The sequence below is a fragment of the Montipora capricornis genome, unplaced genomic scaffold, assembly GCF_036669925.1.
Source record: "Montipora capricornis isolate CH-2021 unplaced genomic scaffold, ASM3666992v2 scaffold_119, whole genome shotgun sequence".
Classification (NCBI taxonomy): domain Eukaryota; kingdom Metazoa; phylum Cnidaria; class Anthozoa; order Scleractinia; family Acroporidae; genus Montipora; species Montipora capricornis.
Genome location: NW_027179883.1, coordinates 1 through 24,213, shown reverse-complemented (window position 1 = coordinate 24,213; position 24,213 = coordinate 1). Strand labels below are relative to the sequence as shown.

The 24,213-nt window shown below is 45.1% G+C and overlaps 61 non-coding genes and 3 pseudogenes across 61 annotated transcripts; all 64 read right to left on the bottom strand.

Moving 5' to 3' along the window:
• Window positions 1-164: 164 nt before the first annotated feature.
• On the bottom strand, window positions 165-283 carry LOC138034392 (5S ribosomal RNA). The gene has a single exon (XR_011128925.1). It is a non-coding gene; the product is annotated as a 5S ribosomal RNA (ribosomal RNA).
• Window positions 284-534: 251 nt separating this feature from the next.
• Window positions 535-653, bottom strand: LOC138034391 (5S ribosomal RNA). Its single transcript, XR_011128924.1, has one exon. It is a non-coding gene; the product is annotated as a 5S ribosomal RNA (ribosomal RNA).
• Window positions 654-904: 251 nt separating this feature from the next.
• On the bottom strand, window positions 905-1,023 carry LOC138034389 (5S ribosomal RNA). Its single transcript, XR_011128922.1, has one exon. It is a non-coding gene; the product is annotated as a 5S ribosomal RNA (ribosomal RNA).
• A 251-nt stretch (window positions 1,024-1,274) lies between these two features.
• LOC138034388 (5S ribosomal RNA) lies at window positions 1,275-1,393 on the bottom strand. The gene has a single exon (XR_011128921.1). It is a non-coding gene; the product is annotated as a 5S ribosomal RNA (ribosomal RNA).
• Window positions 1,394-1,644: 251 nt separating this feature from the next.
• LOC138034387 (5S ribosomal RNA) lies at window positions 1,645-1,763 on the bottom strand. Its single transcript, XR_011128920.1, has one exon. It is a non-coding gene; the product is annotated as a 5S ribosomal RNA (ribosomal RNA).
• Window positions 1,764-2,014: 251 nt separating this feature from the next.
• On the bottom strand, window positions 2,015-2,133 carry LOC138034386 (5S ribosomal RNA). Its single transcript, XR_011128919.1, has one exon. It is a non-coding gene; the product is annotated as a 5S ribosomal RNA (ribosomal RNA).
• Window positions 2,134-2,384: 251 nt separating this feature from the next.
• Window positions 2,385-2,503, bottom strand: LOC138034385 (5S ribosomal RNA). The gene has a single exon (XR_011128918.1). It is a non-coding gene; the product is annotated as a 5S ribosomal RNA (ribosomal RNA).
• Window positions 2,504-2,754: 251 nt separating this feature from the next.
• LOC138034538 (5S ribosomal RNA) lies at window positions 2,755-2,873 on the bottom strand. Its single transcript, XR_011129059.1, has one exon. It is a non-coding gene; the product is annotated as a 5S ribosomal RNA (ribosomal RNA).
• A 251-nt stretch (window positions 2,874-3,124) lies between these two features.
• On the bottom strand, window positions 3,125-3,243 carry LOC138034537 (5S ribosomal RNA). The gene has a single exon (XR_011129058.1). It is a non-coding gene; the product is annotated as a 5S ribosomal RNA (ribosomal RNA).
• Window positions 3,244-3,494: 251 nt separating this feature from the next.
• LOC138034536 (5S ribosomal RNA) lies at window positions 3,495-3,613 on the bottom strand. Its single transcript, XR_011129057.1, has one exon. It is a non-coding gene; the product is annotated as a 5S ribosomal RNA (ribosomal RNA).
• A 251-nt stretch (window positions 3,614-3,864) lies between these two features.
• On the bottom strand, window positions 3,865-3,983 carry LOC138034535 (5S ribosomal RNA). Its single transcript, XR_011129056.1, has one exon. It is a non-coding gene; the product is annotated as a 5S ribosomal RNA (ribosomal RNA).
• A 251-nt stretch (window positions 3,984-4,234) lies between these two features.
• On the bottom strand, window positions 4,235-4,353 carry LOC138034534 (5S ribosomal RNA). The gene has a single exon (XR_011129055.1). It is a non-coding gene; the product is annotated as a 5S ribosomal RNA (ribosomal RNA).
• A 251-nt stretch (window positions 4,354-4,604) lies between these two features.
• On the bottom strand, window positions 4,605-4,723 carry LOC138034532 (5S ribosomal RNA). Its single transcript, XR_011129053.1, has one exon. It is a non-coding gene; the product is annotated as a 5S ribosomal RNA (ribosomal RNA).
• A 251-nt stretch (window positions 4,724-4,974) lies between these two features.
• LOC138034531 (5S ribosomal RNA) lies at window positions 4,975-5,093 on the bottom strand. The gene has a single exon (XR_011129052.1). It is a non-coding gene; the product is annotated as a 5S ribosomal RNA (ribosomal RNA).
• A 251-nt stretch (window positions 5,094-5,344) lies between these two features.
• Window positions 5,345-5,463, bottom strand: LOC138034530 (5S ribosomal RNA). The gene has a single exon (XR_011129051.1). It is a non-coding gene; the product is annotated as a 5S ribosomal RNA (ribosomal RNA).
• Window positions 5,464-5,714: 251 nt separating this feature from the next.
• LOC138034529 (5S ribosomal RNA) lies at window positions 5,715-5,833 on the bottom strand. Its single transcript, XR_011129050.1, has one exon. It is a non-coding gene; the product is annotated as a 5S ribosomal RNA (ribosomal RNA).
• Window positions 5,834-6,084: 251 nt separating this feature from the next.
• On the bottom strand, window positions 6,085-6,203 carry LOC138034528 (5S ribosomal RNA). The gene has a single exon (XR_011129049.1). It is a non-coding gene; the product is annotated as a 5S ribosomal RNA (ribosomal RNA).
• A 251-nt stretch (window positions 6,204-6,454) lies between these two features.
• Window positions 6,455-6,573, bottom strand: LOC138034527 (5S ribosomal RNA). The gene has a single exon (XR_011129048.1). It is a non-coding gene; the product is annotated as a 5S ribosomal RNA (ribosomal RNA).
• A 251-nt stretch (window positions 6,574-6,824) lies between these two features.
• Window positions 6,825-6,943, bottom strand: LOC138034526 (5S ribosomal RNA). The gene has a single exon (XR_011129047.1). It is a non-coding gene; the product is annotated as a 5S ribosomal RNA (ribosomal RNA).
• A 251-nt stretch (window positions 6,944-7,194) lies between these two features.
• LOC138034525 (5S ribosomal RNA) lies at window positions 7,195-7,313 on the bottom strand. Its single transcript, XR_011129046.1, has one exon. It is a non-coding gene; the product is annotated as a 5S ribosomal RNA (ribosomal RNA).
• A 251-nt stretch (window positions 7,314-7,564) lies between these two features.
• On the bottom strand, window positions 7,565-7,683 carry LOC138034524 (5S ribosomal RNA). The gene has a single exon (XR_011129045.1). It is a non-coding gene; the product is annotated as a 5S ribosomal RNA (ribosomal RNA).
• A 251-nt stretch (window positions 7,684-7,934) lies between these two features.
• Window positions 7,935-8,053, bottom strand: LOC138034523 (5S ribosomal RNA). Its single transcript, XR_011129044.1, has one exon. It is a non-coding gene; the product is annotated as a 5S ribosomal RNA (ribosomal RNA).
• A 251-nt stretch (window positions 8,054-8,304) lies between these two features.
• LOC138034521 (5S ribosomal RNA) lies at window positions 8,305-8,423 on the bottom strand. The gene has a single exon (XR_011129042.1). It is a non-coding gene; the product is annotated as a 5S ribosomal RNA (ribosomal RNA).
• Window positions 8,424-8,674: 251 nt separating this feature from the next.
• LOC138034520 (5S ribosomal RNA) lies at window positions 8,675-8,793 on the bottom strand. The gene has a single exon (XR_011129041.1). It is a non-coding gene; the product is annotated as a 5S ribosomal RNA (ribosomal RNA).
• Window positions 8,794-9,044: 251 nt separating this feature from the next.
• Window positions 9,045-9,163, bottom strand: LOC138034519 (5S ribosomal RNA). The gene has a single exon (XR_011129040.1). It is a non-coding gene; the product is annotated as a 5S ribosomal RNA (ribosomal RNA).
• Window positions 9,164-9,414: 251 nt separating this feature from the next.
• Window positions 9,415-9,533, bottom strand: LOC138034518 (5S ribosomal RNA). The gene has a single exon (XR_011129039.1). It is a non-coding gene; the product is annotated as a 5S ribosomal RNA (ribosomal RNA).
• Window positions 9,534-9,784: 251 nt separating this feature from the next.
• LOC138034517 (5S ribosomal RNA) lies at window positions 9,785-9,903 on the bottom strand. The gene has a single exon (XR_011129038.1). It is a non-coding gene; the product is annotated as a 5S ribosomal RNA (ribosomal RNA).
• A 251-nt stretch (window positions 9,904-10,154) lies between these two features.
• LOC138034516 (5S ribosomal RNA) lies at window positions 10,155-10,273 on the bottom strand. The gene has a single exon (XR_011129037.1). It is a non-coding gene; the product is annotated as a 5S ribosomal RNA (ribosomal RNA).
• Window positions 10,274-10,524: 251 nt separating this feature from the next.
• On the bottom strand, window positions 10,525-10,643 carry LOC138034515 (5S ribosomal RNA). Its single transcript, XR_011129036.1, has one exon. It is a non-coding gene; the product is annotated as a 5S ribosomal RNA (ribosomal RNA).
• A 251-nt stretch (window positions 10,644-10,894) lies between these two features.
• LOC138034514 (5S ribosomal RNA) lies at window positions 10,895-11,013 on the bottom strand. Its single transcript, XR_011129035.1, has one exon. It is a non-coding gene; the product is annotated as a 5S ribosomal RNA (ribosomal RNA).
• Window positions 11,014-11,653: 640 nt separating this feature from the next.
• On the bottom strand, window positions 11,654-11,771 carry LOC138034499 (5S ribosomal RNA; annotated as a pseudogene).
• Window positions 11,772-12,021: 250 nt separating this feature from the next.
• Window positions 12,022-12,140, bottom strand: LOC138034513 (5S ribosomal RNA). The gene has a single exon (XR_011129034.1). It is a non-coding gene; the product is annotated as a 5S ribosomal RNA (ribosomal RNA).
• Window positions 12,141-12,394: 254 nt separating this feature from the next.
• LOC138034512 (5S ribosomal RNA) lies at window positions 12,395-12,513 on the bottom strand. Its single transcript, XR_011129033.1, has one exon. It is a non-coding gene; the product is annotated as a 5S ribosomal RNA (ribosomal RNA).
• Window positions 12,514-12,764: 251 nt separating this feature from the next.
• Window positions 12,765-12,883, bottom strand: LOC138034510 (5S ribosomal RNA). The gene has a single exon (XR_011129031.1). It is a non-coding gene; the product is annotated as a 5S ribosomal RNA (ribosomal RNA).
• Window positions 12,884-13,136: 253 nt separating this feature from the next.
• On the bottom strand, window positions 13,137-13,255 carry LOC138034509 (5S ribosomal RNA). Its single transcript, XR_011129030.1, has one exon. It is a non-coding gene; the product is annotated as a 5S ribosomal RNA (ribosomal RNA).
• A 254-nt stretch (window positions 13,256-13,509) lies between these two features.
• Window positions 13,510-13,628, bottom strand: LOC138034508 (5S ribosomal RNA). Its single transcript, XR_011129029.1, has one exon. It is a non-coding gene; the product is annotated as a 5S ribosomal RNA (ribosomal RNA).
• Window positions 13,629-13,879: 251 nt separating this feature from the next.
• Window positions 13,880-13,998, bottom strand: LOC138034507 (5S ribosomal RNA). Its single transcript, XR_011129028.1, has one exon. It is a non-coding gene; the product is annotated as a 5S ribosomal RNA (ribosomal RNA).
• A 251-nt stretch (window positions 13,999-14,249) lies between these two features.
• On the bottom strand, window positions 14,250-14,368 carry LOC138034506 (5S ribosomal RNA). Its single transcript, XR_011129027.1, has one exon. It is a non-coding gene; the product is annotated as a 5S ribosomal RNA (ribosomal RNA).
• Window positions 14,369-14,619: 251 nt separating this feature from the next.
• Window positions 14,620-14,738, bottom strand: LOC138034505 (5S ribosomal RNA). The gene has a single exon (XR_011129026.1). It is a non-coding gene; the product is annotated as a 5S ribosomal RNA (ribosomal RNA).
• A 250-nt stretch (window positions 14,739-14,988) lies between these two features.
• On the bottom strand, window positions 14,989-15,107 carry LOC138034504 (5S ribosomal RNA). The gene has a single exon (XR_011129025.1). It is a non-coding gene; the product is annotated as a 5S ribosomal RNA (ribosomal RNA).
• Window positions 15,108-15,358: 251 nt separating this feature from the next.
• LOC138034503 (5S ribosomal RNA) lies at window positions 15,359-15,477 on the bottom strand. The gene has a single exon (XR_011129024.1). It is a non-coding gene; the product is annotated as a 5S ribosomal RNA (ribosomal RNA).
• Window positions 15,478-15,728: 251 nt separating this feature from the next.
• Window positions 15,729-15,846, bottom strand: LOC138034492 (5S ribosomal RNA). Its single transcript, XR_011129019.1, has one exon. It is a non-coding gene; the product is annotated as a 5S ribosomal RNA (ribosomal RNA).
• A 251-nt stretch (window positions 15,847-16,097) lies between these two features.
• LOC138034502 (5S ribosomal RNA) lies at window positions 16,098-16,216 on the bottom strand. Its single transcript, XR_011129023.1, has one exon. It is a non-coding gene; the product is annotated as a 5S ribosomal RNA (ribosomal RNA).
• Window positions 16,217-16,467: 251 nt separating this feature from the next.
• On the bottom strand, window positions 16,468-16,586 carry LOC138034501 (5S ribosomal RNA). The gene has a single exon (XR_011129022.1). It is a non-coding gene; the product is annotated as a 5S ribosomal RNA (ribosomal RNA).
• A 251-nt stretch (window positions 16,587-16,837) lies between these two features.
• On the bottom strand, window positions 16,838-16,956 carry LOC138034495 (5S ribosomal RNA). Its single transcript, XR_011129020.1, has one exon. It is a non-coding gene; the product is annotated as a 5S ribosomal RNA (ribosomal RNA).
• A 251-nt stretch (window positions 16,957-17,207) lies between these two features.
• Window positions 17,208-17,326, bottom strand: LOC138034484 (5S ribosomal RNA). The gene has a single exon (XR_011129011.1). It is a non-coding gene; the product is annotated as a 5S ribosomal RNA (ribosomal RNA).
• Window positions 17,327-17,577: 251 nt separating this feature from the next.
• Window positions 17,578-17,696, bottom strand: LOC138034472 (5S ribosomal RNA). The gene has a single exon (XR_011129000.1). It is a non-coding gene; the product is annotated as a 5S ribosomal RNA (ribosomal RNA).
• Window positions 17,697-17,946: 250 nt separating this feature from the next.
• Window positions 17,947-18,065, bottom strand: LOC138034460 (5S ribosomal RNA). The gene has a single exon (XR_011128989.1). It is a non-coding gene; the product is annotated as a 5S ribosomal RNA (ribosomal RNA).
• A 251-nt stretch (window positions 18,066-18,316) lies between these two features.
• On the bottom strand, window positions 18,317-18,435 carry LOC138034448 (5S ribosomal RNA). The gene has a single exon (XR_011128978.1). It is a non-coding gene; the product is annotated as a 5S ribosomal RNA (ribosomal RNA).
• A 251-nt stretch (window positions 18,436-18,686) lies between these two features.
• On the bottom strand, window positions 18,687-18,805 carry LOC138034437 (5S ribosomal RNA). Its single transcript, XR_011128967.1, has one exon. It is a non-coding gene; the product is annotated as a 5S ribosomal RNA (ribosomal RNA).
• Window positions 18,806-19,057: 252 nt separating this feature from the next.
• LOC138034425 (5S ribosomal RNA) lies at window positions 19,058-19,176 on the bottom strand. The gene has a single exon (XR_011128956.1). It is a non-coding gene; the product is annotated as a 5S ribosomal RNA (ribosomal RNA).
• Window positions 19,177-19,427: 251 nt separating this feature from the next.
• On the bottom strand, window positions 19,428-19,546 carry LOC138034413 (5S ribosomal RNA). The gene has a single exon (XR_011128945.1). It is a non-coding gene; the product is annotated as a 5S ribosomal RNA (ribosomal RNA).
• A 255-nt stretch (window positions 19,547-19,801) lies between these two features.
• Window positions 19,802-19,919, bottom strand: LOC138034493 (5S ribosomal RNA; annotated as a pseudogene).
• A 251-nt stretch (window positions 19,920-20,170) lies between these two features.
• On the bottom strand, window positions 20,171-20,289 carry LOC138034402 (5S ribosomal RNA). Its single transcript, XR_011128934.1, has one exon. It is a non-coding gene; the product is annotated as a 5S ribosomal RNA (ribosomal RNA).
• A 251-nt stretch (window positions 20,290-20,540) lies between these two features.
• On the bottom strand, window positions 20,541-20,659 carry LOC138034390 (5S ribosomal RNA). The gene has a single exon (XR_011128923.1). It is a non-coding gene; the product is annotated as a 5S ribosomal RNA (ribosomal RNA).
• A 251-nt stretch (window positions 20,660-20,910) lies between these two features.
• On the bottom strand, window positions 20,911-21,028 carry LOC138034494 (5S ribosomal RNA; annotated as a pseudogene).
• Window positions 21,029-21,281: 253 nt separating this feature from the next.
• Window positions 21,282-21,400, bottom strand: LOC138034533 (5S ribosomal RNA). Its single transcript, XR_011129054.1, has one exon. It is a non-coding gene; the product is annotated as a 5S ribosomal RNA (ribosomal RNA).
• A 251-nt stretch (window positions 21,401-21,651) lies between these two features.
• On the bottom strand, window positions 21,652-21,770 carry LOC138034522 (5S ribosomal RNA). The gene has a single exon (XR_011129043.1). It is a non-coding gene; the product is annotated as a 5S ribosomal RNA (ribosomal RNA).
• A 251-nt stretch (window positions 21,771-22,021) lies between these two features.
• Window positions 22,022-22,140, bottom strand: LOC138034511 (5S ribosomal RNA). Its single transcript, XR_011129032.1, has one exon. It is a non-coding gene; the product is annotated as a 5S ribosomal RNA (ribosomal RNA).
• Window positions 22,141-22,391: 251 nt separating this feature from the next.
• LOC138034500 (5S ribosomal RNA) lies at window positions 22,392-22,510 on the bottom strand. Its single transcript, XR_011129021.1, has one exon. It is a non-coding gene; the product is annotated as a 5S ribosomal RNA (ribosomal RNA).
• A 251-nt stretch (window positions 22,511-22,761) lies between these two features.
• On the bottom strand, window positions 22,762-22,881 carry LOC138034490 (5S ribosomal RNA). Its single transcript, XR_011129017.1, has one exon. It is a non-coding gene; the product is annotated as a 5S ribosomal RNA (ribosomal RNA).
• Window positions 22,882-23,132: 251 nt separating this feature from the next.
• Window positions 23,133-23,250, bottom strand: LOC138034491 (5S ribosomal RNA). The gene has a single exon (XR_011129018.1). It is a non-coding gene; the product is annotated as a 5S ribosomal RNA (ribosomal RNA).
• Window positions 23,251-23,501: 251 nt separating this feature from the next.
• Window positions 23,502-23,620, bottom strand: LOC138034384 (5S ribosomal RNA). The gene has a single exon (XR_011128917.1). It is a non-coding gene; the product is annotated as a 5S ribosomal RNA (ribosomal RNA).
• A 251-nt stretch (window positions 23,621-23,871) lies between these two features.
• On the bottom strand, window positions 23,872-23,991 carry LOC138034489 (5S ribosomal RNA). Its single transcript, XR_011129016.1, has one exon. It is a non-coding gene; the product is annotated as a 5S ribosomal RNA (ribosomal RNA).
• Window positions 23,992-24,213: the final 222 nt, after the last annotated feature.

Below are 24,213 nucleotides of genomic sequence, written 5' to 3'. Positions count from 1 at the left end.
CAGACTGCAAAGAATGTTCAATTAATAGGCCATCAACCAGTTACATTGTGACGACAACTTTAACATTTGTCGCGCGCGAAAATTCAGTGCTCATGCAATGTGGACAAGCAAGAAAATAACAACTCATGAATCAACCATAAACTAAAAGCAATCAATAAAGTAGAAGCCTACAACACGAGGAATTCCCAAGCGGTCACCCAGCGAAGTACTACTCTCGCCCTACAGGATTTGACTGCGGGGATCGGACGGGACCCGGTTTTTTGCCTGTGGTATGGTCGTAGACGGAAGAATACAAGCTCTAGTTGTATGTGTGATTTGTTTTCGTCAAGCCAAGCGAGAAAGCGAGTGAAAATCCCCCTTGCCCTCCCTTCAGACTGCAAAGAATGTTCAATTAATAGGCCATCAACCAGTTACATTGTGACGACAACTTTAACATTTGTCGCGCGCGAAAATTCAGTGCTCATGCAATGTGGACAAGCAAGAAAATAACAACTCATGAATCAACCATAAACTAAAAGCAATCAATAAAGTAGAAGCCTACAACACGAGGAATTCCCAAGCGGTCACCCAGCGAAGTACTACTCTCGCCCTACAGGATTTGACTGCGGGGATCGGACGGGACCCGGTTTTTTGCCTGTGGTATGGTCGTAGACGGAAGAATACAAGCTCTAGTTGTATGTGTGATTTGTTTTCGTCAAGCCAAGCGAGAAAGCGAGTGAAAATCCCCCTTGCCCTCCCTTCAGACTGCAAAGAATGTTCAATTAATAGGCCATCAACCAGTTACATTGTGACGACAACTTTAACATTTGTCGCGCGCGAAAATTCAGTGCTCATGCAATGTGGACAAGCAAGAAAATAACAACTCATGAATCAACCATAAACTAAAAGCAATCAATAAAGTAGAAGCCTACAACACGAGGAATTCCCAAGCGGTCACCCAGCGAAGTACTACTCTCGCCCTACAGGATTTGACTGCGGGGATCGGACGGGACCCGGTTTTTTGCCTGTGGTATGGTCGTAGACGGAAGAATACAAGCTCTAGTTGTATGTGTGATTTGTTTTCGTCAAGCCAAGCGAGAAAGCGAGTGAAAATCCCCCTTGCCCTCCCTTCAGACTGCAAAGAATGTTCAATTAATAGGCCATCAACCAGTTACATTGTGACGACAACTTTAACATTTGTCGCGCGCGAAAATTCAGTGCTCATGCAATGTGGACAAGCAAGAAAATAACAACTCATGAATCAACCATAAACTAAAAGCAATCAATAAAGTAGAAGCCTACAACACGAGGAATTCCCAAGCGGTCACCCAGCGAAGTACTACTCTCGCCCTACAGGATTTGACTGCGGGGATCGGACGGGACCCGGTTTTTTGCCTGTGGTATGGTCGTAGACGGAAGAATACAAGCTCTAGTTGTATGTGTGATTTGTTTTCGTCAAGCCAAGCGAGAAAGCGAGTGAAAATCCCCCTTGCCCTCCCTTCAGACTGCAAAGAATGTTCAATTAATAGGCCATCAACCAGTTACATTGTGACGACAACTTTAACATTTGTCGCGCGCGAAAATTCAGTGCTCATGCAATGTGGACAAGCAAGAAAATAACAACTCATGAATCAACCATAAACTAAAAGCAATCAATAAAGTAGAAGCCTACAACACGAGGAATTCCCAAGCGGTCACCCAGCGAAGTACTACTCTCGCCCTACAGGATTTGACTGCGGGGATCGGACGGGACCCGGTTTTTTGCCTGTGGTATGGTCGTAGACGGAAGAATACAAGCTCTAGTTGTATGTGTGATTTGTTTTCGTCAAGCCAAGCGAGAAAGCGAGTGAAAATCCCCCTTGCCCTCCCTTCAGACTGCAAAGAATGTTCAATTAATAGGCCATCAACCAGTTACATTGTGACGACAACTTTAACATTTGTCGCGCGCGAAAATTCAGTGCTCATGCAATGTGGACAAGCAAGAAAATAACAACTCATGAATCAACCATAAACTAAAAGCAATCAATAAAGTAGAAGCCTACAACACGAGGAATTCCCAAGCGGTCACCCAGCGAAGTACTACTCTCGCCCTACAGGATTTGACTGCGGGGATCGGACGGGACCCGGTTTTTTGCCTGTGGTATGGTCGTAGACGGAAGAATACAAGCTCTAGTTGTATGTGTGATTTGTTTTCGTCAAGCCAAGCGAGAAAGCGAGTGAAAATCCCCCTTGCCCTCCCTTCAGACTGCAAAGAATGTTCAATTAATAGGCCATCAACCAGTTACATTGTGACGACAACTTTAACATTTGTCGCGCGCGAAAATTCAGTGCTCATGCAATGTGGACAAGCAAGAAAATAACAACTCATGAATCAACCATAAACTAAAAGCAATCAATAAAGTAGAAGCCTACAACACGAGGAATTCCCAAGCGGTCACCCAGCGAAGTACTACTCTCGCCCTACAGGATTTGACTGCGGGGATCGGACGGGACCCGGTTTTTTGCCTGTGGTATGGTCGTAGACGGAAGAATACAAGCTCTAGTTGTATGTGTGATTTGTTTTCGTCAAGCCAAGCGAGAAAGCGAGTGAAAATCCCCCTTGCCCTCCCTTCAGACTGCAAAGAATGTTCAATTAATAGGCCATCAACCAGTTACATTGTGACGACAACTTTAACATTTGTCGCGCGCGAAAATTCAGTGCTCATGCAATGTGGACAAGCAAGAAAATAACAACTCATGAATCAACCATAAACTAAAAGCAATCAATAAAGTAGAAGCCTACAACACGAGGAATTCCCAAGCGGTCACCCAGCGAAGTACTACTCTCGCCCTACAGGATTTGACTGCGGGGATCGGACGGGACCCGGTTTTTTGCCTGTGGTATGGTCGTAGACGGAAGAATACAAGCTCTAGTTGTATGTGTGATTTGTTTTCGTCAAGCCAAGCGAGAAAGCGAGTGAAAATCCCCCTTGCCCTCCCTTCAGACTGCAAAGAATGTTCAATTAATAGGCCATCAACCAGTTACATTGTGACGACAACTTTAACATTTGTCGCGCGCGAAAATTCAGTGCTCATGCAATGTGGACAAGCAAGAAAATAACAACTCATGAATCAACCATAAACTAAAAGCAATCAATAAAGTAGAAGCCTACAACACGAGGAATTCCCAAGCGGTCACCCAGCGAAGTACTACTCTCGCCCTACAGGATTTGACTGCGGGGATCGGACGGGACCCGGTTTTTTGCCTGTGGTATGGTCGTAGACGGAAGAATACAAGCTCTAGTTGTATGTGTGATTTGTTTTCGTCAAGCCAAGCGAGAAAGCGAGTGAAAATCCCCCTTGCCCTCCCTTCAGACTGCAAAGAATGTTCAATTAATAGGCCATCAACCAGTTACATTGTGACGACAACTTTAACATTTGTCGCGCGCGAAAATTCAGTGCTCATGCAATGTGGACAAGCAAGAAAATAACAACTCATGAATCAACCATAAACTAAAAGCAATCAATAAAGTAGAAGCCTACAACACGAGGAATTCCCAAGCGGTCACCCAGCGAAGTACTACTCTCGCCCTACAGGATTTGACTGCGGGGATCGGACGGGACCCGGTTTTTTGCCTGTGGTATGGTCGTAGACGGAAGAATACAAGCTCTAGTTGTATGTGTGATTTGTTTTCGTCAAGCCAAGCGAGAAAGCGAGTGAAAATCCCCCTTGCCCTCCCTTCAGACTGCAAAGAATGTTCAATTAATAGGCCATCAACCAGTTACATTGTGACGACAACTTTAACATTTGTCGCGCGCGAAAATTCAGTGCTCATGCAATGTGGACAAGCAAGAAAATAACAACTCATGAATCAACCATAAACTAAAAGCAATCAATAAAGTAGAAGCCTACAACACGAGGAATTCCCAAGCGGTCACCCAGCGAAGTACTACTCTCGCCCTACAGGATTTGACTGCGGGGATCGGACGGGACCCGGTTTTTTGCCTGTGGTATGGTCGTAGACGGAAGAATACAAGCTCTAGTTGTATGTGTGATTTGTTTTCGTCAAGCCAAGCGAGAAAGCGAGTGAAAATCCCCCTTGCCCTCCCTTCAGACTGCAAAGAATGTTCAATTAATAGGCCATCAACCAGTTACATTGTGACGACAACTTTAACATTTGTCGCGCGCGAAAATTCAGTGCTCATGCAATGTGGACAAGCAAGAAAATAACAACTCATGAATCAACCATAAACTAAAAGCAATCAATAAAGTAGAAGCCTACAACACGAGGAATTCCCAAGCGGTCACCCAGCGAAGTACTACTCTCGCCCTACAGGATTTGACTGCGGGGATCGGACGGGACCCGGTTTTTTGCCTGTGGTATGGTCGTAGACGGAAGAATACAAGCTCTAGTTGTATGTGTGATTTGTTTTCGTCAAGCCAAGCGAGAAAGCGAGTGAAAATCCCCCTTGCCCTCCCTTCAGACTGCAAAGAATGTTCAATTAATAGGCCATCAACCAGTTACATTGTGACGACAACTTTAACATTTGTCGCGCGCGAAAATTCAGTGCTCATGCAATGTGGACAAGCAAGAAAATAACAACTCATGAATCAACCATAAACTAAAAGCAATCAATAAAGTAGAAGCCTACAACACGAGGAATTCCCAAGCGGTCACCCAGCGAAGTACTACTCTCGCCCTACAGGATTTGACTGCGGGGATCGGACGGGACCCGGTTTTTTGCCTGTGGTATGGTCGTAGACGGAAGAATACAAGCTCTAGTTGTATGTGTGATTTGTTTTCGTCAAGCCAAGCGAGAAAGCGAGTGAAAATCCCCCTTGCCCTCCCTTCAGACTGCAAAGAATGTTCAATTAATAGGCCATCAACCAGTTACATTGTGACGACAACTTTAACATTTGTCGCGCGCGAAAATTCAGTGCTCATGCAATGTGGACAAGCAAGAAAATAACAACTCATGAATCAACCATAAACTAAAAGCAATCAATAAAGTAGAAGCCTACAACACGAGGAATTCCCAAGCGGTCACCCAGCGAAGTACTACTCTCGCCCTACAGGATTTGACTGCGGGGATCGGACGGGACCCGGTTTTTTGCCTGTGGTATGGTCGTAGACGGAAGAATACAAGCTCTAGTTGTATGTGTGATTTGTTTTCGTCAAGCCAAGCGAGAAAGCGAGTGAAAATCCCCCTTGCCCTCCCTTCAGACTGCAAAGAATGTTCAATTAATAGGCCATCAACCAGTTACATTGTGACGACAACTTTAACATTTGTCGCGCGCGAAAATTCAGTGCTCATGCAATGTGGACAAGCAAGAAAATAACAACTCATGAATCAACCATAAACTAAAAGCAATCAATAAAGTAGAAGCCTACAACACGAGGAATTCCCAAGCGGTCACCCAGCGAAGTACTACTCTCGCCCTACAGGATTTGACTGCGGGGATCGGACGGGACCCGGTTTTTTGCCTGTGGTATGGTCGTAGACGGAAGAATACAAGCTCTAGTTGTATGTGTGATTTGTTTTCGTCAAGCCAAGCGAGAAAGCGAGTGAAAATCCCCCTTGCCCTCCCTTCAGACTGCAAAGAATGTTCAATTAATAGGCCATCAACCAGTTACATTGTGACGACAACTTTAACATTTGTCGCGCGCGAAAATTCAGTGCTCATGCAATGTGGACAAGCAAGAAAATAACAACTCATGAATCAACCATAAACTAAAAGCAATCAATAAAGTAGAAGCCTACAACACGAGGAATTCCCAAGCGGTCACCCAGCGAAGTACTACTCTCGCCCTACAGGATTTGACTGCGGGGATCGGACGGGACCCGGTTTTTTGCCTGTGGTATGGTCGTAGACGGAAGAATACAAGCTCTAGTTGTATGTGTGATTTGTTTTCGTCAAGCCAAGCGAGAAAGCGAGTGAAAATCCCCCTTGCCCTCCCTTCAGACTGCAAAGAATGTTCAATTAATAGGCCATCAACCAGTTACATTGTGACGACAACTTTAACATTTGTCGCGCGCGAAAATTCAGTGCTCATGCAATGTGGACAAGCAAGAAAATAACAACTCATGAATCAACCATAAACTAAAAGCAATCAATAAAGTAGAAGCCTACAACACGAGGAATTCCCAAGCGGTCACCCAGCGAAGTACTACTCTCGCCCTACAGGATTTGACTGCGGGGATCGGACGGGACCCGGTTTTTTGCCTGTGGTATGGTCGTAGACGGAAGAATACAAGCTCTAGTTGTATGTGTGATTTGTTTTCGTCAAGCCAAGCGAGAAAGCGAGTGAAAATCCCCCTTGCCCTCCCTTCAGACTGCAAAGAATGTTCAATTAATAGGCCATCAACCAGTTACATTGTGACGACAACTTTAACATTTGTCGCGCGCGAAAATTCAGTGCTCATGCAATGTGGACAAGCAAGAAAATAACAACTCATGAATCAACCATAAACTAAAAGCAATCAATAAAGTAGAAGCCTACAACACGAGGAATTCCCAAGCGGTCACCCAGCGAAGTACTACTCTCGCCCTACAGGATTTGACTGCGGGGATCGGACGGGACCCGGTTTTTTGCCTGTGGTATGGTCGTAGACGGAAGAATACAAGCTCTAGTTGTATGTGTGATTTGTTTTCGTCAAGCCAAGCGAGAAAGCGAGTGAAAATCCCCCTTGCCCTCCCTTCAGACTGCAAAGAATGTTCAATTAATAGGCCATCAACCAGTTACATTGTGACGACAACTTTAACATTTGTCGCGCGCGAAAATTCAGTGCTCATGCAATGTGGACAAGCAAGAAAATAACAACTCATGAATCAACCATAAACTAAAAGCAATCAATAAAGTAGAAGCCTACAACACGAGGAATTCCCAAGCGGTCACCCAGCGAAGTACTACTCTCGCCCTACAGGATTTGACTGCGGGGATCGGACGGGACCCGGTTTTTTGCCTGTGGTATGGTCGTAGACGGAAGAATACAAGCTCTAGTTGTATGTGTGATTTGTTTTCGTCAAGCCAAGCGAGAAAGCGAGTGAAAATCCCCCTTGCCCTCCCTTCAGACTGCAAAGAATGTTCAATTAATAGGCCATCAACCAGTTACATTGTGACGACAACTTTAACATTTGTCGCGCGCGAAAATTCAGTGCTCATGCAATGTGGACAAGCAAGAAAATAACAACTCATGAATCAACCATAAACTAAAAGCAATCAATAAAGTAGAAGCCTACAACACGAGGAATTCCCAAGCGGTCACCCAGCGAAGTACTACTCTCGCCCTACAGGATTTGACTGCGGGGATCGGACGGGACCCGGTTTTTTGCCTGTGGTATGGTCGTAGACGGAAGAATACAAGCTCTAGTTGTATGTGTGATTTGTTTTCGTCAAGCCAAGCGAGAAAGCGAGTGAAAATCCCCCTTGCCCTCCCTTCAGACTGCAAAGAATGTTCAATTAATAGGCCATCAACCAGTTACATTGTGACGACAACTTTAACATTTGTCGCGCGCGAAAATTCAGTGCTCATGCAATGTGGACAAGCAAGAAAATAACAACTCATGAATCAACCATAAACTAAAAGCAATCAATAAAGTAGAAGCCTACAACACGAGGAATTCCCAAGCGGTCACCCAGCGAAGTACTACTCTCGCCCTACAGGATTTGACTGCGGGGATCGGACGGGACCCGGTTTTTTGCCTGTGGTATGGTCGTAGACGGAAGAATACAAGCTCTAGTTGTATGTGTGATTTGTTTTCGTCAAGCCAAGCGAGAAAGCGAGTGAAAATCCCCCTTGCCCTCCCTTCAGACTGCAAAGAATGTTCAATTAATAGGCCATCAACCAGTTACATTGTGACGACAACTTTAACATTTGTCGCGCGCGAAAATTCAGTGCTCATGCAATGTGGACAAGCAAGAAAATAACAACTCATGAATCAACCATAAACTAAAAGCAATCAATAAAGTAGAAGCCTACAACACGAGGAATTCCCAAGCGGTCACCCAGCGAAGTACTACTCTCGCCCTACAGGATTTGACTGCGGGGATCGGACGGGACCCGGTTTTTTGCCTGTGGTATGGTCGTAGACGGAAGAATACAAGCTCTAGTTGTATGTGTGATTTGTTTTCGTCAAGCCAAGCGAGAAAGCGAGTGAAAATCCCCCTTGCCCTCCCTTCAGACTGCAAAGAATGTTCAATTAATAGGCCATCAACCAGTTACATTGTGACGACAACTTTAACATTTGTCGCGCGCGAAAATTCAGTGCTCATGCAATGTGGACAAGCAAGAAAATAACAACTCATGAATCAACCATAAACTAAAAGCAATCAATAAAGTAGAAGCCTACAACACGAGGAATTCCCAAGCGGTCACCCAGCGAAGTACTACTCTCGCCCTACAGGATTTGACTGCGGGGATCGGACGGGACCCGGTTTTTTGCCTGTGGTATGGTCGTAGACGGAAGAATACAAGCTCTAGTTGTATGTGTGATTTGTTTTCGTCAAGCCAAGCGAGAAAGCGAGTGAAAATCCCCCTTGCCCTCCCTTCAGACTGCAAAGAATGTTCAATTAATAGGCCATCAACCAGTTACATTGTGACGACAACTTTAACATTTGTCGCGCGCGAAAATTCAGTGCTCATGCAATGTGGACAAGCAAGAAAATAACAACTCATGAATCAACCATAAACTAAAAGCAATCAATAAAGTAGAAGCCTACAACACGAGGAATTCCCAAGCGGTCACCCAGCGAAGTACTACTCTCGCCCTACAGGATTTGACTGCGGGGATCGGACGGGACCCGGTTTTTTGCCTGTGGTATGGTCGTAGACGGAAGAATACAAGCTCTAGTTGTATGTGTGATTTGTTTTCGTCAAGCCAAGCGAGAAAGCGAGTGAAAATCCCCCTTGCCCTCCCTTCAGACTGCAAAGAATGTTCAATTAATAGGCCATCAACCAGTTACATTGTGACGACAACTTTAACATTTGTCGCGCGCGAAAATTCAGTGCTCATGCAATGTGGACAAGCAAGAAAATAACAACTCATGAATCAACCATAAACTAAAAGCAATCAATAAAGTAGAAGCCTACAACACGAGGAATTCCCAAGCGGTCACCCAGCGAAGTACTACTCTCGCCCTACAGGATTTGACTGCGGGGATCGGACGGGACCCGGTTTTTTGCCTGTGGTATGGTCGTAGACGGAAGAATACAAGCTCTAGTTGTATGTGTGATTTGTTTTCGTCAAGCCAAGCGAGAAAGCGAGTGAAAATCCCCCTTGCCCTCCCTTCAGACTGCAAAGAATGTTCAATTAATAGGCCATCAACCAGTTACATTGTGACGACAACTTTAACATTTGTCGCGCGCGAAAATTCAGTGCTCATGCAATGTGGACAAGCAAGAAAATAACAACTCATGAATCAACCATAAACTAAAAGCAATCAATAAAGTAGAAGCCTACAACACGAGGAATTCCCAAGCGGTCACCCAGCGAAGTACTACTCTCGCCCTACAGGATTTGACTGCGGGGATCGGACGGGACCCGGTTTTTTGCCTGTGGTATGGTCGTAGACGGAAGAATACAAGCTCTAGTTGTATGTGTGATTTGTTTTCGTCAAGCCAAGCGAGAAAGCGAGTGAAAATCCCCCTTGCCCTCCCTTCAGACTGCAAAGAATGTTCAATTAATAGGCCATCAACCAGTTACATTGTGACGACAACTTTAACATTTGTCGCGCGCGAAAATTCAGTGCTCATGCAATGTGGACAAGCAAGAAAATAACAACTCATGAATCAACCATAAACTAAAAGCAATCAATAAAGTAGAAGCCTACAACACGAGGAATTCCCAAGCGGTCACCCAGCGAAGTACTACTCTCGCCCTACAGGATTTGACTGCGGGGATCGGACGGGACCCGGTTTTTTGCCTGTGGTATGGTCGTAGACGGAAGAATACAAGCTCTAGTTGTATGTGTGATTTGTTTTCGTCAAGCCAAGCGAGAAAGCGAGTGAAAATCCCCCTTGCCCTCCCTTCAGACTGCAAAGAATGTTCAATTAATAGGCCATCAACCAGTTACATTGTGACGACAACTTTAACATTTGTCGCGCGCGAAAATTCAGTGCTCATGCAATGTGGACAAGCAAGAAAATAACAACTCATGAATCAACCATAAACTAAAAGCAATCAATAAAGTAGAAGCCTACAACACGAGGAATTCCCAAGCGGTCACCCAGCGAAGTACTACTCTCGCCCTACAGGATTTGACTGCGGGGATCGGACGGGACCCGGTTTTTTGCCTGTGGTATGGTCGTAGACGGAAGAATACAAGCTCTAGTTGTATGTGTGATTTGTTTTCGTCAAGCCAAGCGAGAAAGCGAGTGAAAATCCCCCTTGCCCTCCCTTCAGACTGCAAAGAATGTTCAATTAATAGGCCATCAACCAGTTACATTGTGACGACAACTTTAACATTTGTCGCGCGCGAAAATTCAGTGCTCATGCAATGTGGACAAGCAAGAAAATAACAACTCATGAATCAACCATAAACTAAAAGCAATCAATAAAGTAGAAGCCTACAACACGAGGAATTCCCAAGCGGTCACCCAGCGAAGTACTACTCTCGCCCTACAGGATTTGACTGCGGGGATCGGACGGGACCCGGTTTTTTGCCTGTGGTATGGTCGTAGACGGAAGAATACAAGCTCTAGTTGTATGTGTGATTTGTTTTCGTCAAGCCAAGCGAGAAAGCGAGTGAAAATCCCCCTTGCCCTCCCTTCAGACTGCAAAGAATGTTCAATTAATAGGCCATCAACCAGTTACATTGTGACGACAACTTTAACATTTGTCGCGCGCGAAAATTCAGTGCTCATGCAATGTGGACAAGCAAGAAAATAACAACTCATGAATCAACCATAAACTAAAAGCAATCAATAAAGTAGAAGCCTACAACACGAGGAATTCCCAAGCGGTCACCCAGCGAAGTACTACTCTCGCCCTACAGGATTTGACTGCGGGGATCGGACGGGACCCGGTTTTTTGCCTGTGGTATGGTCGTAGACGGAAGAATACAAGCTCTAGTTGTATGTGTGATTTGTTTTCGTCTAGCCAAGCGAGAAAGCGAGTGAAAACCCCCTTGCCTTCCCTTCAGACTGCAAAGAATGTTCAATTAATAGGCCATCAACCAGTTACATTGTGACGACAACTTTAACATTTGTCGCGCGCGAAAATTCAGTGCTCATGCAATGTGGACAAGCAAGAAAATAACAACTCATGAATCAACCATAAACTAAAAGCAATCAATAAAGTAGAAGCCTACAACACAAGGAATTCCCAAGCGGTCACCCAGCGAAAGTAGGTAAGAGTACTTACTCTCGCCCTACAGGATTTGACTGCGGGGATCGGAACAGGCGACCCGGTTTTTGTGCCTTGTGGTATGCGTCGTAGACGGAGAGAATTACAAGCTCTAGTTGTATGTGTGATTTGTTTTCGTCAAGCCAAGCGGGAAAGCGAGTGAAAATCCGCCTTGCCCTCCCGTCAGACTGCAAAGAATGTTCAATTAATAGGCCATCAACCAGTTACATTGTGACGACAACTTTAACATTTGTCGCGCGCGAAAATTCAGTGCTCATGCAATGTGGACAAGCAAGAAAATAACAACTCATGAATCAACCATAAACTAAAAGCAATCAATAAAGTAGAAGCCTCCAACACGAGGAATTCCCAAGCGGTCACCCAGCGAAGTACTACTCTCGCCCTACAGGATTTGACTGCGGGGATCGGACGGGACCCGGTTTTTTGCCTGTGTATGGTCGTAGACGGAATAATACAAGGTCTTGTTGTATGTGTGATTGTTTTCGTCTAGCCAAGCGAGAAAGCGAGTGAAAACCCCCCTTGACTTCCCTTGAGATTGCAAAGAATTTTCAATTATTAGGCCATCAACTAGTTACATTGTGAAGTCGACTTAAACATTTTTCGTGCGCGAAAATTCAGTGCTCATGCAATGTGGAAAAGCAAGAAAATAACAACTCATGAATCAACCATAAACTAAAAGCAATCAATAAAGTAGAAGCCTACAACACGAGGAATTCCCAAGCGGTCACCCAGCGAAGTACTACTCTCGCCCTACAGGATTTGACTGCGGGGATCGGACGGGACCCGGTTTTTTGCCTGTGGTATGGTCGTAGACGGAAGAATACAAGCTCTAGTTGTATGTGTGATTTGTTTTCGTCAAGCCAAAGCGAGAAACGCGAGTGAAAATCCCCCTTGCCTTCCCTTCAGACTGCAAAGAATGTTCAATTAATAGGCCATCAAACCAGTTACATTGTGACGACAACTTTAACATTTGTCGCGCGCGAAAATTCAGTGCTCATGCAATGTGGACAAGCAAGAAAATAACAAATCATGAATAAACCAAAAACGAAAATCCATCAATAAATTATAAGCCTACAACACGAGGAATTCCCAAGCGGTCACCCAGCGAAGTACTACTCTCGCCCTACAGGATTTGACTGCGGGGATCGGACGGGACCCGGTTTTTTGCCTGTGGTATGGTCGTAGACGGAAGAATACAAGCTCTAGTTGTATGTGTGATTTGTTTTCGTCAAGCCAAGCGAGAAAGCGAGTGAAAATCCCCCTTGCCCTCCCTTCAGACTGCAAAGAATGTTCAATTAATAGGCCATCAACCAGTTACATTGTGACGACAACTTTAACATTTGTCGCGCGCGAAAATTCAGTGCTCATGCAATGTGGACAAGCAAGAAAATAACAACTCATGAATCAACCATAAACTAAAAGCAATCAATAAAGTAGAAGCCTACAACACGAGGAATTCCCAAGCGGTCACCCAGCGAAGTACTACTCTCGCCCTACAGGATTTGACTGCGGGGATCGGACGGGACCCGGTTTTTTGCCTGTGGTATGGTCGTAGACGGAAGAATACAAGCTCTAGTTGTATGTGTGATTTGTTTTCGTCTAGCCAAGCGAGGAAAGCGAGTGAAAATCCCCCTTGCCCTCCCTTCAGACTGCAAAGAATGTTCAATTAATAGGCCATCAACCAGGTTACATTTGGACGACAACTTTAACATTTGTCGCGCGCGAAAATTCAGTGCTCATGCAATGTGGACAAGCAAGAAAATAACAACTCATGAATCAACCATAAACTAAAAGCAATCAATAAAGTAGAAGCCTACAACACGAGGAATTCCCAAGCGGTCACCCAGCGAAGTACTACTCTCGCCCTACAGGATTTGACTGCGGGGATCGGACGGGACCCGGTTTTTTGCCTGTGGTATGGTCGTAGACGGAAGAATACAAGCTCTAGTTGTATGTGTGATTTGTTTCGTCTAGCCAAGCGAGGAAAGCGAGTGAAAATCCCCCTTGCCTTCCCTTCAGACTGCAAAGAATGTTCAATTAATAGGCCATTCAACCCAGGTTACATTGTGACGACAACTTTAACATTTGTCGCGCGCGAAAATTCAGTGCTCATGCAATGTGGACAAGCAAGAAAATAACAACTCATGAATCAACCATAAACTAAAAGCAATCAATAAAGTAGAAGCCTACAACACGAGGAATTCCCAAGCGGTCACCCAGCGAAGTACTACTCTCGCCCTACAGGATTTGACTGCGGGGATCGGACGGGACCCGGTTTTTTGCCTGTGGTATGGTCGTAGACGGAAGAATACAAGCTCTAGTTGTATGTGTGATTTGTTTTCGTCAAGCCAAGCGAGAAAGCGAGTGAAAATCCCCCTTGCCCTCCCTTCAGACTGCAAAGAATGTTCAATTAATAGGCCATCAACCAGTTACATTGTGACGACAACTTTAACATTTGTCGCGCGCGAAAATTCAGTGCTCATGCAATGTGGACAAGCAAGAAAATAACAACTCATGAATCAACCATAAACTAAAAGCAATCAATAAAGTAGAAGCCTACAACACGAGGAATTCCCAAGCGGTCACCCAGCGAAGTACTACTCTCGCCCTACAGGATTTGACTGCGGGGATCGGACGGGACCCGGTTTTTTGCCTGTGGTATGGTCGTAGACGGAAGAATACAAGCTCTAGTTGTATGTGTGATTTGTTTTCGTCAAGCCAAGCGAGAAAGCGAGTGAAAATCCCCCTTGCCCTCCCTTCAGACTGCAAAGAATGTTCAATTAATAGGCCATCAACCAGTTACATTGTGACGACAACTTTAACATTTGTCGCGCGCGAAAATTCAGTGCTCATGCAATGTGGACAAGCAAGAAAATAACAACTCATGAATCAACACACAACTAAAAGCAATCAATAAAGTAGAAGCCTACAACACGAGGAATTCCCAAGCGGTCACCCAGCGAAGTACTACTCTCGCCCTACAGGATTTGACTGCGGGGATCGGACGGGACCCGGTTTTTTGCCTGTGGTATGGTCGTAGACGGAAGAATACAAGCTCTAGTTGTATGTGTGATTTGTTTTCGTCAAGCCAAGCGAGAAAGCGAGTGAAAATCCCCCTTGCCCTCCCTTCAGACTGCAAAGAATGTTCAATTAATAGGCCATCAACCAGTTACATTGTGACGACAACTTTAACATTTGTCGCGCGCGAAAATTCAGTGCTCATGCAATGTGGACAAGCAAGAAAATAACAACTCATGAATCAACCATAAACTAAAAGCAATCAATAAAGTAGAAGCCTACAACACGAGGAATTCCCAAGCGGTCACCCAGCGAAGTACTACTCTCGCCCTACAGGATTTGACTGCGGGGATCGGACGGGACCCGGTTTTTTGCCTGTGGTATGGTCGTAGACGGAAGAATACAAGCTCTAGTTGTATGTGTGATTTGTTTTCGTCTAGCCAAGCGAGAAAGCGAGTGAAAACCCCCTTGCCTTCCCTTCAGACTGCAAAGAATGTTCAATTAATAGGCCATCAACCAGTTACATTGTGACGACAACTTTAACATTTGTCGCGCGCGAAAATTCAGTGCTCATGCAATGTGGACAAGCAAGAAAATAACAACTCATGAATCAACCATAAACTAAAAGCAATCAATAAAGTAGAAGCCTACAACACGAGGAATTCCCAAGCGGTCACCCAGCGAAGTACTACTCTCGCCCTACAGGATTTGACTGCGGGGATCGGACGGGACCCGGTTTTTTGCCTGTGGTATGGTCGTAGACGGAAGAATACAAGCTCTAGTTGTATGTGTGATTTGTTTTCGTCAAGCCAAGCGAGAAAGCGAGTGAAAATCCCCCTTGCCCTCCCTTCAGACTGCAAAGAATGTTCAATTAATAGGCCATCAACCAGTTACATTGTGACGACAACTTTAACATTTGTCGCGCGCGAAAATTCAGTGCTCATGCAATGTGGACAAGCAAGAAAATAACAACTCATGAATCAACCATAAACTAAAAGCAATCAATAAAGTAGAAGCCTACAACACGAGGAATTCCCAAGCGGTCACCCAGCGAAGTACTACTCTCGCCCTACAGGATTTGACTGCGGGGATCGGACGGGACCCGGTTTTTTGCCTGTGGTATGGTCGTAGACGGAAGAATACAAGCTCTAGTTGTATGTGTGATTTGTTTTCGTCAAGCCAAGCGAGAAAGCGAGTGAAAATCCCCCTTGCCCTCCCTTCAGACTGCAAAGAATGTTCAATTAATAGGCCATCAACCAGTTACATTGTGACGACAACTTTAACATTTGTCGCGCGCGAAAATTCAGTGCTCATGCAATGTGGACAAGCAAGAAAATAACAACTCATGAATCAACCATAAACTAAAAGCAATCAATAAAGTAGAAGCCTACAACACGAGGAATTCCCAAGCGGTCACCCAGCGAAGTACTACTCTCGCCCTACAGGATTTGACTGCGGGGATCGGACGGGACCCGGTTTTTGCCTGTGGTATGGTCGTAGACGGAAGAATACAAGCTCTAGTTGTATGTGTGATTTGTTTTCGTCAAGCCAAGCGAGAAAGCGAGTGAAAATCCCCCTTGCCCTCCCTTCAGACTGCAAAGAATGTTCAATTAATAGGCCATCAACCAGTTACATTGTGACGACAACTTTAACATTTGTCGCGCGCGAAAATTCAGTGCTCATGCAATGTGGACAAGCAAGAAAATAACAACTCATGAATCAACCATAAACTAAAAGCAATCAATAAAGTAGAAGCCTACAACACGAGGAATTCCCAAGCGGTCACCCAGCGAAGTACTACTCTCGCCCTACAGGATTTGACTGCGGGGATCGGACGGGACCCGGTTTTTTGCCTGTGGTATGGTCGTAGACGGAAGAATACAAGCTCTAGTTGTATGTGTGATTTGTTTTCGTCAAGCCAAGCGAGAAAGCGAGTGAAAATCCCCCTTGCCCTCCCTTCAGACTGCAAAGAATGTTCAATTAATAGGCCATCAACCAGTTACATTGTGACGACAACTTTAACATTTGTCGCGCGCGAAAATTCAGTGCTCATGCAATGTGGACAAGCAAGAAAATAACAACTCATGAATCAACCATAAACTAAAAGCAATCAATAAAGTAGAAGCCTACAACACGAGGAATTCCCAAGCGGTCACCCAGCGAAGTACTACTCTCGCCCTACAGGATTTGACTGCGGGGATCGGACGGGACCCGGTTTTTTGCCTGTGGTATGGTCGTAGACGGAAGAATACAAGCTCTAGTTGTATGTGTGATTTGTTTTCGTCAAGCCAAGCGAGAAAGCGAGTGAAAATCCCCCTTGCCCTCCCTTCAGACTGCAAAGAATGTTCAATTAATAGGCCATCAACCAGTTACATTGTGACGACAACTTTAACATTTGTCGCGCGCGAAAATTCAGTGCTCATGCAATGTGGACAAGCAAGAAAATAACAACTCATGAATCAACCATAAACTAAAAGCAATCAATAAAGTAGAAGCCTACAACACGAGGAATTCCCAAGCGGTCACCCAGCGAAGTACTACTCTCGCCCTACAGGATTTGACTGCGGGGATCGGACGGGACCCGGTTTTTTGCCTGTGGTATGGTCGTAGACGGAAGAATACAAGCTCTAGTTGTATGTGTGATTTGTTTTCGTCAAGCCAAGCGAGAAAGCGAGTGAAAATCCCCCTTGCCCTCCCTTCAGACTGCAAAGAATGTTCAATTAATAGGCCATCAACCAGTTACATTGTGACGACAACTTTAACATTTGTCGCGCGCGAAAATTCAGTGCTCATGCAATGTGGACAAGCAAGAAAATAACAACTCATGAATCAACCATAAACTAAAAGCAATCAATAAAGTAGAAGCCTACAACACGAGGAATTCCCAAGCGGTCACCCAGCGAAGTACTACTCTCGCCCTACAGGATTTGACTGCGGGGATCGGACGGGACCCGGTTTTTTGCCTGTGGTATGGTCGTAGACGGAAGAATACAAGCTCTAGTTGTATGTGTGATTTGTTTTCGTCAAGCCAAGCGAGAAAGCGAGTGAAAATCCCCCTTGCCCTCCCTTCAGACTGCAAAGAATGTTCAATTAATAGGCCATCAACCAGTTACATTGTGACGACAACTTTAACATTTGTCGCGCGCGAAAATTCAGTGCTCATGCAATGTGGACAAGCAAGAAAATAACAACTCATGAATCAACCATAAACTAAAAGCAATCAATAAAGTAGAAGCCTACAACACGAGGAATTCCCAAGCGGTCACCCAGCGAAGTACTACTCTCGCCCTACAGGATTTGACTGCGGGGATCGGACGGGACCCGGTTTTTTGCCTGTGGTATGGTCGTAGACGGAAGAATACAAGCTCTAGTTGTATGTGTGATTTGTTTTCGTCAAGCCAAGCGAGAAAGCGAGTGAAAATCCCCTTGCCCTCCCTTCAGACTGCAAAGAATGTTCAATTAATAGGCCATCAACCAGTTACATTGTGACGACAACTTTAACATTTGTCGCGCGCGAAAATTCAGTGCTCATGCAATGTGGACAAGCAAGAAAATAACAACTCATGAATCAACCATAAACTAAAAGCAATCAATAAAGTAGAAGCCTACAACACGAGGAATTCCCAAGCGGTCACCCAGCGAAGTACTACTCTCGCCCTACAGGATTTGACTGCGGGGATCGGACGGGACCCGGTTTTTTGCCTGTGGTATGGTCGTAGACGGAAGAATACAAGCTCTAGTTGTATGTGTGATTTGTTTTCGTCAAGCCAAGCGAGAAAGCGAGTGAAAATCCCCCTTGCCCTCCCTTCAGACTGCAAAGAATGTTCAATTAATAGGCCATCAACCAGTTACATTGTGACGACAACTTTAACATTTGTCGCGCGCGAAAATTCAGTGCTCATGCAATGTGGACAAGCAAGAAAATAACAACTCATGAATCAACCATAAACTAAAAGCAATCAATAAAGTAGAAGCCTACAACACGAGGAATTCCCAAGCGGTCACCCAGCGAAGTACTACTCTCGCCCTACAGGATTTGACTGCGGGGATCGGACGGGACCCGGTTTTTTGCCTGTGGTATGGTCGTAGACGGAAGAATACAAGCTCTAGTTGTATGTGTGATTTGTTTTCGTCAAGCCAAGCGAGAAAGCGAGTGAAAATCCCCCTTGCCCTCCCTTCAGACTGCAAAGAATGTTCAATTAATAGGCCATCAACCAGTTACATTGTGACGACAACTTTAACATTTGTCGCGCGCGAAAATTCAGTGCTCATGCAATGTGGACAAGCAAGAAAATAACAACTCATGAATCAACCATAAACTAAAAGCAATCAATAAAGTAGAAGCCTACAACACGAGGAATTCCCAAGCGGTCACCCAGCGAAGTACTACTCTCGCCCTACAGGATTTGACTGCGGGGATCGGACGGGACCCGGTTTTTTGCCTGTGGTATGGTCGTAGACGGAAGAATACAAGCTCTAGTTGTATGTGTGATTTGTTTTCGTCTAGCCAAGCGAGAAAGCGAGTGAAAAAACCCCCTTGCCCTCCCTTCAGACTGCAAAGAATGTTCAATTAATAGGCCATCAACCAGTTACATTGTGACGACAACTTTAACATTTGTCGCGCGCGAAAATTCAGTGCTCATGCAATGTGGACAAGCACGAAAGTAAAAACGACTGAATCAACCATAAACTAAAAGCAATCAATAAAGTAGAAGCCTACAACACGAGGAATTCCCAAGCGGTCACCCAGCGAAGTACTACTCTCGCCCTACAGGATTTGACTGCGGGGATCGGACGGGACCCGGTTTTTTGCCTGTGGTATGGTCGTAGACGGAAGAATACAAGCTCTAGTTGTATGTGTGATTTGTTTTCGTCAAGCCAAGCGAGAAAGCGAGTGAAAATCCCCCTTGCCCTCCCTTCAGACTGCAAAGAATGTTCAATTAATAGGCCATCAACCAGTTACATTGTGACGACAACTTTAACATTTGTCGCGCGCGAAAATTCAGTGCTCATGCAATGTGGACAAGCAAGAAAATAACAACTCATGAATCAACCATAAACTAAAAGCAATCAATAAAGTAGAAGCCTACAACACGAGGAATTCCCAAGCGGTCACCCAGCGAAGTACTACTCTCGCCCTACAGGATTTGACTGCGGGGATCGGACGGGACCCGGTTTTTTGCCTGTGGTATGGTCGTAGACGGAAGAATACAAGCTCTAGTTGTATGTGTGATTTGTTTTCGTCTAGCCAAGCGAGCGAGAAAGCGAGTGAAAATCCCCCTTGCCCTCCCTTCAGACTGCAAAGAATGTTCAATTAATAGGCCATCAACCAGTTACATTGTGACGACAACTTTAACATTTGTCGCGCGCGAAAATTCAGTGCTCATGCAATGTGGACAAGCAAGAAAATAACAACTCATGAATCAACCATAAACTAAAAGCAATCAATAAAGTAGAAGCCTACAACACGAGGAATTCCCAAGCGGTCACCCAGCGAAGTACTACTCTCGCCCTACAGGATTTGACTGCGGGGATCGGACGGGACCCGGTTTTTTGCTGTGGTATGGTCGTAGACGGAAGAATACAAGCTCTAGTTGTATGTGTGATTTGTTTTCGTCAAGCCAAGCGAGAAAGCGAGTGAAAATCCCCCTTGCCCTCCCTTCAGACTGCAAAGAATGTTCAATTAATAGGCCATCAACCAGTTACATTGTGACGACAACTTTAACATTTGTCGCGCGCGAAAATTCAGTGCTCATGCAATGTGGACAAGCAAGAAAATAACAACTCATGAATCAACCATAAACTAAAAGCAATCAATAAAGTAGAAGCCTACAACACGAGGAATTCCCAAGCGGTCACCCAGCGAAGTACTACTCTCGCCCTACAGGATTTGACTGCGGGGATCGGACGGGACCCGGTTTTTTGCCTGTGGTATGGTCGTAGACGGAAGAATACAAGCTCTAGTTGTATGTGTGATTTGTTTTCGTCAAGCCAAGCGAGAAAGCGAGTGAAAATCCCCCTTGCCCTCCCTTCAGACTGCAAAGAATGTTCAATTAATAGGCCATCAACCAGTTACATTGTGACGACAACTTTAACATTTGTCGCGCGCGAAAATTCAGTGCTCATGCAATAAGGACAAGCAAGAAAATAACAACTCATGAATCAACCATAAACTAAAAGCAATCAATAAAGTAGAAGCCTACAACACGAGGAATTCCCAAGCGGTCACCCAGCGAAGTACTACTCTCGCCCTACAGGATTTGACTGCGGGGATCGGACGGGACCCGGTTTTTTGCCTGTGGTATGGTCGTAGACGGAAGAATACAAGCTCTAGTTGTATGTGTGATTTGTTTTCGTCAAGCCAAGCGAGAAAGCGAGTGAAAATCCCCCTTGCCCTCCCTTCAGACTGCAAAGAATGTTCAATTAATAGGCCATCAACCAGTTACATTGTGACGACAACTTTAACATTTGTCGCGCGCGAAAATTCAGTGCTCATGCAATGTGGACAAGCAAGAAAATAACAACTCATGAATCAACCATAAACTAAAAGCAATCAATAAAGTAGAAGCCTACAACACGAGGAATTCCAAAGCGGTCACCCAGCGAAGTACTACTCTCGCCCTACAGGATTTGACTGCGGGGATCGGACGGGACCCGGTTTTTGCCTGTGGTATGGTCGTAGACGGAAGAGAATACAAGCTCTAGTTGTATGTGTGATTTGTTTTCGTCAAGCCAAGCGAGAAAGCGAGTGAAAATCCCCCTTGCCCTCCCTTCAGACTGCAAAGAATGTTCAATTAATAGGCCATCAACCAGTTACATTGTGACGACAACTTTAACATTTGTCGCGCGCGAAAATTCAGTGCTCATGCAATGTGGACAAGCAAGAAAATAACAACTCATGAATCAACCATAAACTAAAAGCAATCAATAAAGTAGAAGCCTACAACACGAGGAATTCCCAAGCGGTCACCCAGCGAAGTACTACTCTCGCCCTACAGGATTTGACTGCGGGGATCGGACGGGACCCGGTTTTTTGCCTGTGGTATGGTCGTAGACGGAAGAATACAAGCTCTAGTTGTATGTGTGATTTGTTTTCGTCAAGCCAAGCGAGAAAGCGAGTGAAAATCCCCCTTGCCCTCCCTTCAGACTGCAAAGAATGTTCAATTAATAGGCCATCAACCAGTTACATTGTGACGACAACTTTAACATTTGTCGCGCGCGAAAATTCAGTGCTCATGCAATGTGGACAAGCAAGAAAATAACAACTCATGAATCAACCATAAACTAAAAGCAATCAATAAAGTAGAAGCCTACAACACGAGGAATTCCCAAGCGGTCACCCAGCGAAGTACTACTCTCGCCCTACAGGATTTGACTGCGGGGATCGGACGGGACCCGGTTTTTTGCCTGTGGTATGGTCGTAGACGGAAGAATACAAGCTCTAGTTGTATGTGTGATTTGTTTTCGTCAAGCCAAGCGAGAAAGCGAGTGAAAATCCCCCTTGCCTTTTCTTCAGACTGCAAAGAATGTTCAATTAATAGGCCATCAACCAGTTACATTGTGACGACAACTTTAACATTTGTCGCGCGCGAAAATTCAGTGCTCATGCAATGTGGACAAGCAAGAAAATAACAACTCATGAATCAACCATAAACTAAAAGCAATCAATAAAGTAGAAGCCTACAACACGAGGAATTCCCAAGCGGTCACCCAGCGAAGTACTACTCTCGCCCTACAGGATTTGACTGCGGGGATCGGACGGGACCCGGTTTTTTGCCTGTGGTATGGTCGTAGACGGAAGAATACAAGCTCTAGTTGTATGTGTGATTTGTTTTCGTCAAGCCAAGCGAGAAAGCGAGTGAAAATCCCCCTTGCCCTCCCTTCAGACTGCAAAGAATGTTCAATTAATAGGCCATCAACCAGTTACATTGTGACGACAACTTTAACATTTGTCGCGCGCGAAAATTCAGTGCTCATGCAATGTGGACAAGCAAGAAAATAACAACTCATGAATCAACCATAAACTAAAAGCAATCAATAAAGTAGAAGCCTACAACACGAGGAATTCCCAAGCGGTCACCCAGCGAAGTACTACTCTCGCCCTACAGGATTTGACTGCGGGGATCGGACGGGACCCGGTTTTTTGCCTGTGGTATGGTCGTAGACGGAAGAATACAAGCTCTAGTTGTATGTGTGATTTGTTTTCGTCAAGCCAAGCGAGAAAGCGAGTGAAAATCCCCCTTGCCCTCCCTTCAGACTGCAAAGAATGTTCAATTAATAGGCCATCAACCAGTTACATTGTGACGACAACTTTAACATTTGTCGCGCGCGAAAATTCAGTGCTCATGCAATGTGGACAAGCAAGAAAATAACAACTCATGAATCACCAATAAACTAAAAGCAATCAATAAAGTAGAAGCCTACAACACGAGGAATTCCCAAGCGGTCACCCAGCGAAGTACTACTCTCGCCCTACAGGATTTGACTGCGGGGATCGGACGGGACCCGGTTTTTTTGCCTGTGGTATGGTCGTAGACGGAAGAATACAAGCTCTAGTTGTATGTGTGATTTGTTTTCGTCAAGCCAAGCGAGAAAGCGAGTGAAAATCCCCCTTGCCCTCCCTTCAGACTGCAAAGAATGTTCAATTAATAGGCCATCAACCAGTTACATTGTGACGACAACTTTAACATTTGTCGCGCGCGAAAATTCAGTGCTCATGCAATGTGGACAAGCAAGAAAATAACAACTCATGAATCAACCATAAACTAAAAGCAATCAATAAAGTAGAAGCCTACAACACGAGGAATTCCCAAGCGGTCACCCAGCGAAGTACTACTCTCGCCCTACAGGATTTGACTGCGGGGATCGGACGGGACCCGGTTTTTGCCTGTGGTATGGTCGTAGACGGAAGAATACAAGCTCTAGTTGTATGTGTGATTTGTTTTCGTCAAGCCAAGCGAGAAAGCGAGTGAAAATCCCCCTTGCCCTCCCTTCAGACTGCAAAGAATGTTCAATTAATAGGCCATCAACCAGTTACATTGTGACGACAACTTTAACATTTGTCGCGCGCGAAAATTCAGTGCTCATGCAATGTGGACAAGCAAGAAAATAACAACTCATGAATCAACCATAAACTAAAAGCAATCAATAAAGTAGAAGCCTACAACACGAGGAATTCCCAAGCGGTCACCCAGCGAAGTACTACTCTCGCCCTACAGGATTTGACTGCGGGGATCGGACGGGACCCGGTTTTTTGCCTGTGGTATGGTCGTAGACGGAAGAATACAAGCTCTAGTTGTATGTGTGATTTGTTTTCGTCAAGCCAAGCGAGAAAGCGAGTGAAAATCCCCCTTGCCCTCCCTTCAGACTGCAAAGAATGTTCAATTAATAGGCCATCAACCAGTTACATTGTGACGACAACTTTAACATTTGTCGCGCGCGAAAATTCAGTGCTCATGCAATGTGGACAAGCAAGAAAATAACAACTCATGAATCAACCATAAACTAAAAGCAATCAATAAAGTAGAAGCCTACAACACGAGGAATTCCCAAGCGGTCACCCAGCGAAGTACTACTCTCGCCCTACAGGATTTGACTGCGGGGATCGGACGGGACCCGGTTTTTTTGCCTGTGGTATGGTCGTAGACGGAAGAATACAAGCTCTAGTTGTATGTGTGATTTGTTTTCGTCAAGCCAAGCGAGAAAGCGAGTGAAAATCCCCCTTGCCCTCCCTTCAGACTGCAAAGAATGTTCAATTAATAGGCCATCAACCAGTTACATTGTGACGACAACTTTAACATTTGTCGCGCGCGAAAATTCAGTGCTCATGCAATGTGGACAAGCAAGAAAATAACAACTCATGAATCAAC